The sequence below is a fragment of the Molossus molossus genome, unplaced genomic scaffold (assembly GCF_014108415.1).
Source record: "Molossus molossus isolate mMolMol1 unplaced genomic scaffold, mMolMol1.p scaffold_m16_p_22, whole genome shotgun sequence".
NCBI lineage: Eukaryota > Metazoa > Chordata > Mammalia > Chiroptera > Molossidae > Molossus > Molossus molossus.
Window position 1 is genome coordinate 5,984,843 of NW_023425358.1, and position 9,665 is coordinate 5,994,507.

A 9,665-nucleotide genomic window follows, 5' to 3' on the forward strand; every position below is an offset into this window, starting at 1 on the left:
CTTCTTTGCTTTTTATTAATGTTAGCTACCAATTTCTGGAAAAGTGTTGGAAAAGATCACACTATGATTACAGATTTCTCATTATTTCATTGTAAGTCTGCCACAAGGCTATTGATTTTTGGATACATGGCACAGGGGTGCAGAGGTGTACACGCTGTGACATCGTGACACATGCATGTGGCCGTTGCCCTCGTTGCCTCCACTCCCCCTTCTCTCTCTCTCCGTCCAGCTCCCCAGAAGAATGCTGCCCTTGCTTGACTTGGAGCAGCGTCTCCATTCTCAAGTTCCCTGGAGACGTAGCCTTCCTCAAGAATGAAATCATGGCAAACGTAATAGTTTCCACTGCATCACATGACAGCCATGCTCTCCACAGCACCTCCTCAGCTGTAGGACCAGGACGCGGGCCTCGTGTGATCCATCTGTACATCTGCACACGGGTTCTTCTAAGGGTCTACTCTGTAAACCAAAAATAATTTTAGGCTGTAATAGAGAATAAAAAGCATTTATCTGAGCAAACAGAGGTGCCGCCCAGGAGAAACAGTTTTAGGTAGCAACCTCAATTGTGGTTATAAGAAGTTCAAATAACTAAGCGTATCAAAATAGAGGCCGTATTTTGTGTGTGTGTGTGTGTGTGTGTGTGTGTGTGTGTGTATTCATCTTCAGATAGAGCAGGAGGAAGAGAGAGAGAGAAAAAAAAAAAACATCGATGTGAGAAAGACACATCGAGTGGCTGCCACCCGCACAACCCCAACCAGGGTCAGGGACAAACTGCAACCAATGTACGTGCCCTTAGTGGGAACTGAACCCAGAACTCTCTGGTCTGCAGGCCGACGCTCTAACCGCTGAGCCAAACCTGCCAAGGCTGGAGGCCATCTTTTGTAGAGAAAGTTTCTGCCTATATTCCCAAATTTATTCAGATGAGGTTTTCAAATTGTGCTGTTCTAATTGGTCCAAATCATGAAATTATGATTGGTTGATATAGATGCAAACAAGGATACAATTTCTGTAGTTCGATTGGGCACAGGAGGTCTGAGTCCCTTGGTAAAAGGTAAAACCAGGGCTTACCTACAGTGGTTGATCCGAGGCATGTACGGGAAGCCAAGAGTTCAGTCTGAGGTGCTTCCCAGTATACAGAGCAGTGTGGAGCTCCTGTCAGCAAATGGCCACTTTTAGGCTCTTATTGTTCATAAAATTTGGACCCTTAGTTAGCCATGGGGAATCCATTTCAGCAACTAAATTCCTTCTCAGGGTTCACATCAAGTGAATCTTTTGTCTTGGGGTCCACAACTACATAGTGGTTGCTTAATAAACATGTTAGAACGTTAAGAAAAACACACTCACATAGGTGCCATAATGACATACGTTACAGAATCTCCTGTAACAGTTTCTCCGAATAAAAGAATGTCTTTGTGTTTACAATGATTGAGGAAGTCTTTTTCCTACAGATGTAGAAATAACTGTATATGCTTTGATAATCACTCTCCATCATTTAAATATCTATCTAGCAAACATTTTATTGTATTTGTGTCTAGTACTGATCTAGGGACCAGAGATAATTTGGAATATTGCTGCTTAGAGAAATTTGCATAGGAATCATACTGCTATACAGTTGCTTGCTCCTTCCTGTTTAATTGTTATTACTATTTTGCAACTGGAGTTGTTTTGCTCAAGGTCTGGTAAATAGGGTAAGATCTCTTATGTGCAAGCTTTCATGTTATTAGACTATATGAATTCTTATCAGAAAAATCTAAATTGATGGTTCAAAGAAGGGAAAAAGATTTCACTCCTCTCCCAGAGAGTAAAAGAAAAATGTGATGAAATAAGTCTTTTAAACACTGTAAATCCTCCTCCTGGAGGCCCAGGAACTGCTGCAGTCCTGGGAACAATGGGGAAATTAATGCCACCCGACACCTGTGTAGGCTGTGGGGGCAGCTGGGACCAGTGCCCCGCCTCAATATAAAGGGGAAAAAATAGTACTTTTAAATTCTAGCCTCTGGAGGCCCTGGAGCTGCTGCAGTCCCAGGAACAAGCTGTGGGGCCTGCTATCTACACCCCCCCCCCGCCTTTTCTCCAGCCCCCCAAGAGTTGTCATGGTTATGTTGTCTCTGTTATACCTCTTAAAATTGTAACCATGCCCGGCCAGTGTGGCATGTTGGATTAAGCATTGTCCTATGGACTGAGAGGTCCCAGTTCGATTCCTGGTCAGGGCACATGCCTGGGTTGCAGTCTTGTTCCCCTGTAGGGGGCGTGCAGGAGGCAGCCGATCAATGGATCTCTCTCACATTGCTGTTTCTGTCTTCCTCACCTTTCCTCTCTAAAAAAATCAATTAAAACATATTTTTTAAAAGGTAAGTATATTTCCCAATGGAAAAATATCTGTTTCTGAAAGTTATAAAATGTGTTCATAAATTTGCCAATCTAAAAAATAATAATTGCTTGCTATTAATTGTTATTAAAAAGTAAGGTTTCTAAGAATTGAGAATTCTATTTAAGTAAAAAGGAAACTATGTGGTTTTGGTAGCACAGAATTGAAAGTAGGTTGTTGTAATGCTGGTTGTTTCTAAATAAGTTTAAAAGGAAACTGAAAGGGACTAGGAAGGTCACAATAGGTCTGTGCAAGTTGCAGAGGGTCTGTCAAATTGAAGAAGGATTGTGTAGAGGGAAGATGCCAAATAAAAAATTAAGGCAGTAAAATGGCGAAAGGAATAAAAGAAAGGGATGTAATAAGGATATTGGAATAGGAATACTCAAGAAAGAAAAGGAAAAGGGAAAATAGTATTTTCCTGTCTCTATCTAGAAGGCAAAGATTCTATATAGTATTGAAATAATTGTTATGTTATATTAACCAGGCTCTTGATTACTTAAAAACCCATCTTTTTAATCCTAAGAACTGAAGTTTTGCTAGCCTGTGTTTGTGTTTAATACCTTTTGTAGTCACTTTGAATGAATACATAATTTAATATTGTTTCATAATAATATATAATCTTTTGGTCAAATATGTTTGACAACCTTCCCAGGGTTTGGATTTTTTTTTTTTTTATCCTCACCCGAGGACATTTTTCCACTTTTTGTTCAGGCAGAGTGGGAGGGAGAGAGAGGAACAGAGAGAGAAACATCGATGTGAGAGGAATACATCGAGTGGCTGCCACCCGCACGACCAACCAGGGCCGGGGACAAACTGCAACCGAGGTACGCGCCCTTAGCGGGAACCGAACCCGGGTCTCTCAGGATCTCAGGCCGACGCTCTAACCGCTGAGTCAAACCGGCCAGGGCCCAGAGTTTGGATTTTAAGAGACTTTTTCTTGACATAAAATTGGCTTTGGGTCATTCCAATGGGCCCCTAGAATGCTTCAAGGATTTGTTTTCTTTCCTTATGAAGGAACAATTTTTACTTAAGGTAAATGGGAAACTTTGTCAAATAAAGAAATAATAACTATATTAAAGTGGATGTTCTATAGATTATATAAAAATCTTCAAGCAGCTATAAAATTCTGATATACTTTTATTTATAACTCTTTGTTATTCTGAAATGTTCTGTCTTGTAAAAAGGACAGCATTCCATGTCAATCACATTATAATGAAATCTATAACCATGTAATTTTAAGTTCCTTTTGTCATTTAGAGATAGCCACTGTTTTGTTAAAATACATTTGCAAAAGTGTTACATCTTCTGAGAGATGCGTGGAAAGATTCTGATTTATTTTAAGTTATATATCTCTGAGAACAAATTTTCAAATTATCTCCTTGAACTGGATGAAGATTACTAGACCTCTGGGGAACATCTGAATCTATGGAAGTACTAGCAAATAATCAGGAGAAACCAAGGCTGATTATAGGGCTGAATGAACTGAAGAAGACTATAGTTGTAACTTTTTGTTGAAAGTACTGCTGATTTTGTAATCTATTTGTTTTCCAGACATAAGGAAACTTCCATTTTAAAGCAGTTTAGTAAATTGTACCTTGATAAGCAATATTAAAGCATTTATATTTTTCTCCCTACTTGACCCCTCCAGAATTAGAAACTCTTAATGAATATTATCATTTTCTTGGCAATATGTTTGTCTGCATAAATGCAATAGGAATCTGATTTCTTCATAACAGGGCACATAAAGCCAGTTTCCAGTTGTAGTTTTATTAACCAAGACTTTAACTGGAATGTCACATTTGAGAGAGACATGCCTAGACTCTGAATGTCCACAAGAGGCTTTAAGGAATGAAGGCTGACTTGAAGCTGATAAAAGCCCTTTGGAAAAGGAGTCTGGTACCTTGCTTATTCACATGGTTCATGGCAGTCTTTCTAGGCAAGGGATGAAGGTTGCTTTCCTGGGAGATAGCAATGAGAGAACCTCACACATTTTGGGGACTTCAAGAAGTTGAGGAATGTATCCAAACCTACAGGCATCGCAGGCAAAGCCTGATGGCAACCATGTGGATTGGCTTCTTTGCCCCGAGAGGAAACTTTCTTGTGAGATTCCAGCAAAGAACTGTTTCTGTAAACGCTGACTATGACTAATATGTAGCTTGACATAAACAGCATGTTTGCATAAGAATTGTAGGAACTAACTTCAGAAGATACAGACTCTGACCTTTAGTCATCCCCATCCCAGGAGATCTGCTGACCTTCAAACATGGAACCAGGATGATGAAGACCGGGATGACTCACAACAAATCATGACTTGACCAGCCTCGAGGTCCTTATCAGAATGGACTGTGCTGGACGGCACGTAGAGAACTCTTCACCCCGCCCCCTCGATTTCTTTGTTCTTTGTTGCTTCTCTCTCTTTATAAATACCTCTGCCTCCACTGAGATATAGAGATGGGCTTTGTGACAAGAGTCCCCGTCTCCTCAGGTGGCTGGCACTTGAATAAAACCTGTTTCCTTTTCACCAGCATCTGTCTGACAAGTTTGGTTTTGGTGGTGGCAGGCAGCAGAACTTGGGCTCCGGGTACAAACGTGCTGAGGGAAATGAGAAGTCAGTCTGGGATTCTATATTCCGCTAAACGGTGGCTCAAGAATAGGGCGAAACATTTGCAAGAGTGTGTCTCCTGTTTATTTGTTCGAAGAAATACCAATGTGTGCTTTAAAAAAAAAGCAGAAAAAGAGAAGAAAAAAAAACAATACCCAGAATAAAGCAATGTGATAAAAGAAGCAAGGATAAGCAAAATATATGGTAAGCAGGTAGGCATATTTAAATAAGCGGACTCTAAAATCTGATGGTAAAAATGACCTATTCTGTGAGGTTTAAAAAATACTAAACAATAATAATATAAAAAACTGGAGTTGGGAGAAATTTAAAGCATGTGAAAGGTGGTAAAGGTTTCAATTAAATTTAGACTTTTAAAGTATTTTATTTAATTTTTTTATGTTGGCAGTAAAAATACTATTTTATTCCACCCCCTCCCACCCATGCTCTCCCCACAACCCCCAGGACACTTTCCCCCTCTGGTTCCCACAGCAACTTTACAATCAGAAAAAACAAAACAAAACAAAACAGGTTTCCTGGGGCAGGATCTGGGGAGGGGTATGGGTAAACACGGTCAAATCACAATAGGAATATTTCAAAATAGGTTATCCACTTAGTCATTGTCTTCTCCCTCATCTTCAGGTTCTTGTTTTCGCTTCTGACCACTTTCTTCTTCACCAAAATCTTCTTCACCTTCTTCATGGTCTACTTCCTCGTCCTATAACCTTCTTCATCCTCTTCCTCTCCACTCATATCCTCCTCTTCACTTTCCTCGTTTTCTTCATCCTCCTCCTCGTCTCCACTAGCTGAGCATCCTCAGCATAACCGTGCAGACCTCTGCATAGCCCTGGGCGTCTGAACCAGGGCCCCCTTCGGGTCCTGGTCTAGTGGTGGAGCTCTGGGAGTTGTGGGCGGAGCTCTGCGAGTTGTGGGTGGAGCTCTGCGAGTTGTGGGAGGAGCTCTGCGAGTTGTGGGAGGAGCTCTGCGAGTTGTAGGTGGAGCTCTGCGGGTTGTGGGAGGAGCTCTGCGGGTTGTGGGCGGAGCTCTGTGAGTTGTGGGAGGAGCTCTGCGAGTTGTGGGAGGAGCCTGAACACGATTGGTCGGTAGTTGTTCAGGTTGGTTACTTCACAACTGAAAAGGTCCGAGCTCTTGAGGTTTTCTGACTCTTCCGGTGGCTCTATTGTGCCGAGGCCTTTAGCTGCGTCGCCACTTCAATTTAGATGTGTGAGGTTTGGACACCTTTCTGCCAATGCTTCCAGGCATTGCGATTCTGTTATCGCTCAGGTCAAGCTTCTTACGTTTGTTTAACTTGGGTAAGTTTGCGACCGGGGTGAGGCCTCCGTGGATTGTGCTGAAGAACCCCAGTTCTTACATTCATCTGTGAGGCCTTGGACTCTGCCTTCATTAGGCCGCCAAGCCCTTTCACACCGGAAGGGGCCTGTGCCCAGCTCTGCGCGAACCGAACCGTTTGTCCCTGGCCATCTCTCCTCTCTCTGCAGAGGCTCCGGCGCCTGCGGATTCATTCAATGAACCCCAACCGGTGCCACATTTCAGGACTTGGAAGGAACAACCAGCTCCGCTGCGTTCTCCTAGACATTTAAAGCATTTGAGTTTAAACTTTTTTATCTTTAACTTACTTTGTAAGAATACGTATATACTACATACACAATATGTGTTTATGTTATTGGTAGGGCTTCTGATAAACAGTAGGCTATTAGTAACTACATTTTAGGAAGGTAACTACATTTTCTTTTCATCACCATTTATCCCCCCTATACCTTCTTCTACCCCTGTTAGTTTAAATATTTAAGTGTAACTCTTAAAAGGGTAGAAATAAAGTGTACCACTTGCAAATTAGTGGAGTGGGTGAATGGCATCCAGGAAAGGGCTTTGAATTTTAGGTTGTGATTTGTCATTTATTCCATAGGAGGTAAGAACGATCGTAGGCATTCCAACAGCTAACCCCACCTCATACTCCCCCGACCCACTTAGGCATAATCAGTCTCTTCCTCTGCGTTCCAATATATTGTTGGAGTTGTTGACGTAAGGAATGTCCAAATCTACCGAGAATTTTTACGAGTTTATTTGACCAAACTAAACCACAATTTCCAGGAAGCAAAATCTCAACAAATTGTAAAAATGCTGCAGAGAATGGCAGTTTTACAGCTTCTTTTATACATTAGAACCAGAGGCGGTGACGGGAGGGGCTTTGTGAAATGTATCAGTGGCAGATTAGGGAGGCAGGAGAAAACAAAGTGGGGAAGTCCCCGAGACAGAATAATGCTGCTTTTACTTCGGTGGGTACAGAACAGTTCAACAGCAGCACAGAGAAGGTGTTTGGGGAACAAAGTGACGCCCGTTCTGCACTCTGGGGTCTGGTGAGATGGGTGTGCCCCGAGGAAAAGGAAACCTCTAACATTCAGAGGGCTGTTATCTTAGATGCAGAAAGATAACAGGCAGACTCTTTTTGGGCCAAGCTTGACCTTTGTAAAGGAAGCCAGAGACTGGGATGAGACAGACTGCCCACCATGACTCACTTTTAGTTAGGAATTTTTCTTTTCTTAATTTTTTTTTTAAGTCCTCACCCAAGGGTATTTTTTCATTTATCTTCAGATAGAGTGCGAGGGGGAGAAAAAGAGAGAGAGAAAGAAACATCAATGTAAGAAAGACACATCGATTGGTTGCCTCCCGTACCACCTTGACCAGGGCTGGGACCGAACTGCAACTGAGGTATGTGCCCTTGACCCGAATTGAACCCGTGACTCTTTGGTCCTCAGGCCAACACTCTAACTGCTGAGCCAAACCCGCCAGGGCTTAGTCAGGAATTTTTATGTTCAGACTATCCTGTGTTGTTATTTGTAGTCTCTGAGTTTCTCTGGCCCGCCATGCAGGCCTCCCCTGAGCTTGTCAGGTTCATATGTGACCCCACTCCCCCCCCCCTTTTTTTTGGGTAATCCTCACTGGAGAATATTTTTTCCATTGATTTCTTTTGAGAGTGGAAAAGATGGGGAGGGGGAGGAGAGAGAAACACTGATGTGAGAGAGACACATAGATTGGTTGCCTCCCACATGTACCCCAACTAGGGCAGGGGATCAAACCTGCAACCCAGGTACGTGACCTTGACTTGAATCGAATCTGGGACCCTCTGGTGTGAGGGCTGATGCTCTAACCACAGAGCCATGCTGGCCAGGGCTGTAGCCTTTTTTGTCCACAGAGGTATCTCTGAAATAGCATCTATCATATTATTCTTTATGGACATATATGTATAGCATACAACTATCTTTCTTCTGGACTATGATCTTCTAAAGTGGAGAAACATTTTAGAAATCTAAGCGAGTGGTGTTTGAAGGAAGGGTAAGGGTCTGGGCCCAGTGAGCTGTCCGAGGCAGACACCGCCATCGGTGCTCCGTTCCCCGCTCGCTTCTGCTTCCTCCCCAGACCCAGAGGATCGGCTCCCCGAGGAATGAGCTGAGGCTGGGACTTTCCCTGAAAATGCACCCTTGTTCGGCTTCTCTCTGTTCCCTGACCTGCGCACCACACACCTCACGCACGTTCTCATTTCAGGTCTGCTTCCTGCCTCGCCTAAGACAAAGCCAAGCTAGTCCTCAGCTACAAAGCATCGCTTAGGGCTCACAGCACACCTGGCCTTGTCCTGGCCACGGTCAGAAATTCATCCTTTTCCTGTTCTTTTTCTTTTCTTTTCTCCCCTCCCCTCTTCACTCCCTCTCCCTCTCCCAACCCCCTCTCTTCTCTTTCCGCTTTTGTTTTTCCTTTTCTACCCTAGCCATAGAGCAAATCAGCCCCCATCTTCCACGTATTGGGCTGGGCTTCAAGAGAGGACACCCCACCTCAGCTATGGAGTGGTCCTTGGTTAACTCTGTCCATGTGCTTAAAGCTTCCAAAGGCCAACACTCAAAATGTCTGAGTGTGGACTAAGGAAAAGTACATTGATCAAGCAGGTGCCAACTGAGAAAATGGGAGACTTAGTGGTGCCTAAATCCACCCGCTCGCTGGACTCCGTGACGGGTGTTTAAGGGGCTACCATGTTCCATGGAACATGGAAATGCTGGTGGGGCAAGATTTAATCGGAGGACCCTGGAACGTGGCCATTTATGCTAAAGGGGTGTCAACACCGGACCTTCCTGGACAATGGACCATTGACTTCTGACGGGTTCTGCTTTTCAAGCTCCGGTGACGTCCTGGTCCTTTGGTCCGTGGGTGGAGGTGAGACTTTGGTTCCGGGGTAGCCGGAGGTCGAAGTTCTCTTCTTAGTACACACTGTGCTGCATGGGTCGTGCTATGGGGCTGATGTCTCTGGAAAACAGCTCAGCACCTCGTCAAAAAGGACAGGACCATTTTGAGCTGGTTCCATGGTTACAAACCCTTTCAATTCTCTCAGATTTGCTTTCCGAAGTTTCTCCTGGGAGTTATGTAGTCTCCTGTCCCTCACAGGTTTTCTGTGCCGATTTAATTGAAGCAACAGACACAGACACATTTTGGAAGAAGAAAAAGCGAAGGGCTCAGAGGAGGAGGGTGGGTGTCCTCTTCAAGGAGCAGAGAAAGCCTTCCCGCCGCCGGCCCTCCCCTTTCCTCTTGGCTGGGGCCCTGCCTGCAGCCAGTGTCGTGGTGGCCAAGATCTGAGGCTGGGGGAAGCCTCCTGACTTAATAAGGAAGGCTGTCTGGTCCCCTAAGCAGGGGCTG

At 43.9% G+C, this 9,665-nt stretch overlaps 1 pseudogene; it reads right to left on the reverse strand.

Annotated features, from left to right (window-relative positions):
- Positions 1-5,577: 5,577 nt before the first annotated feature.
- LOC118640318 lies at positions 5,578-6,487 on the reverse strand (annotated as a pseudogene).
- Between the last annotated feature and the right edge of the window lie 3,178 nt (positions 6,488-9,665).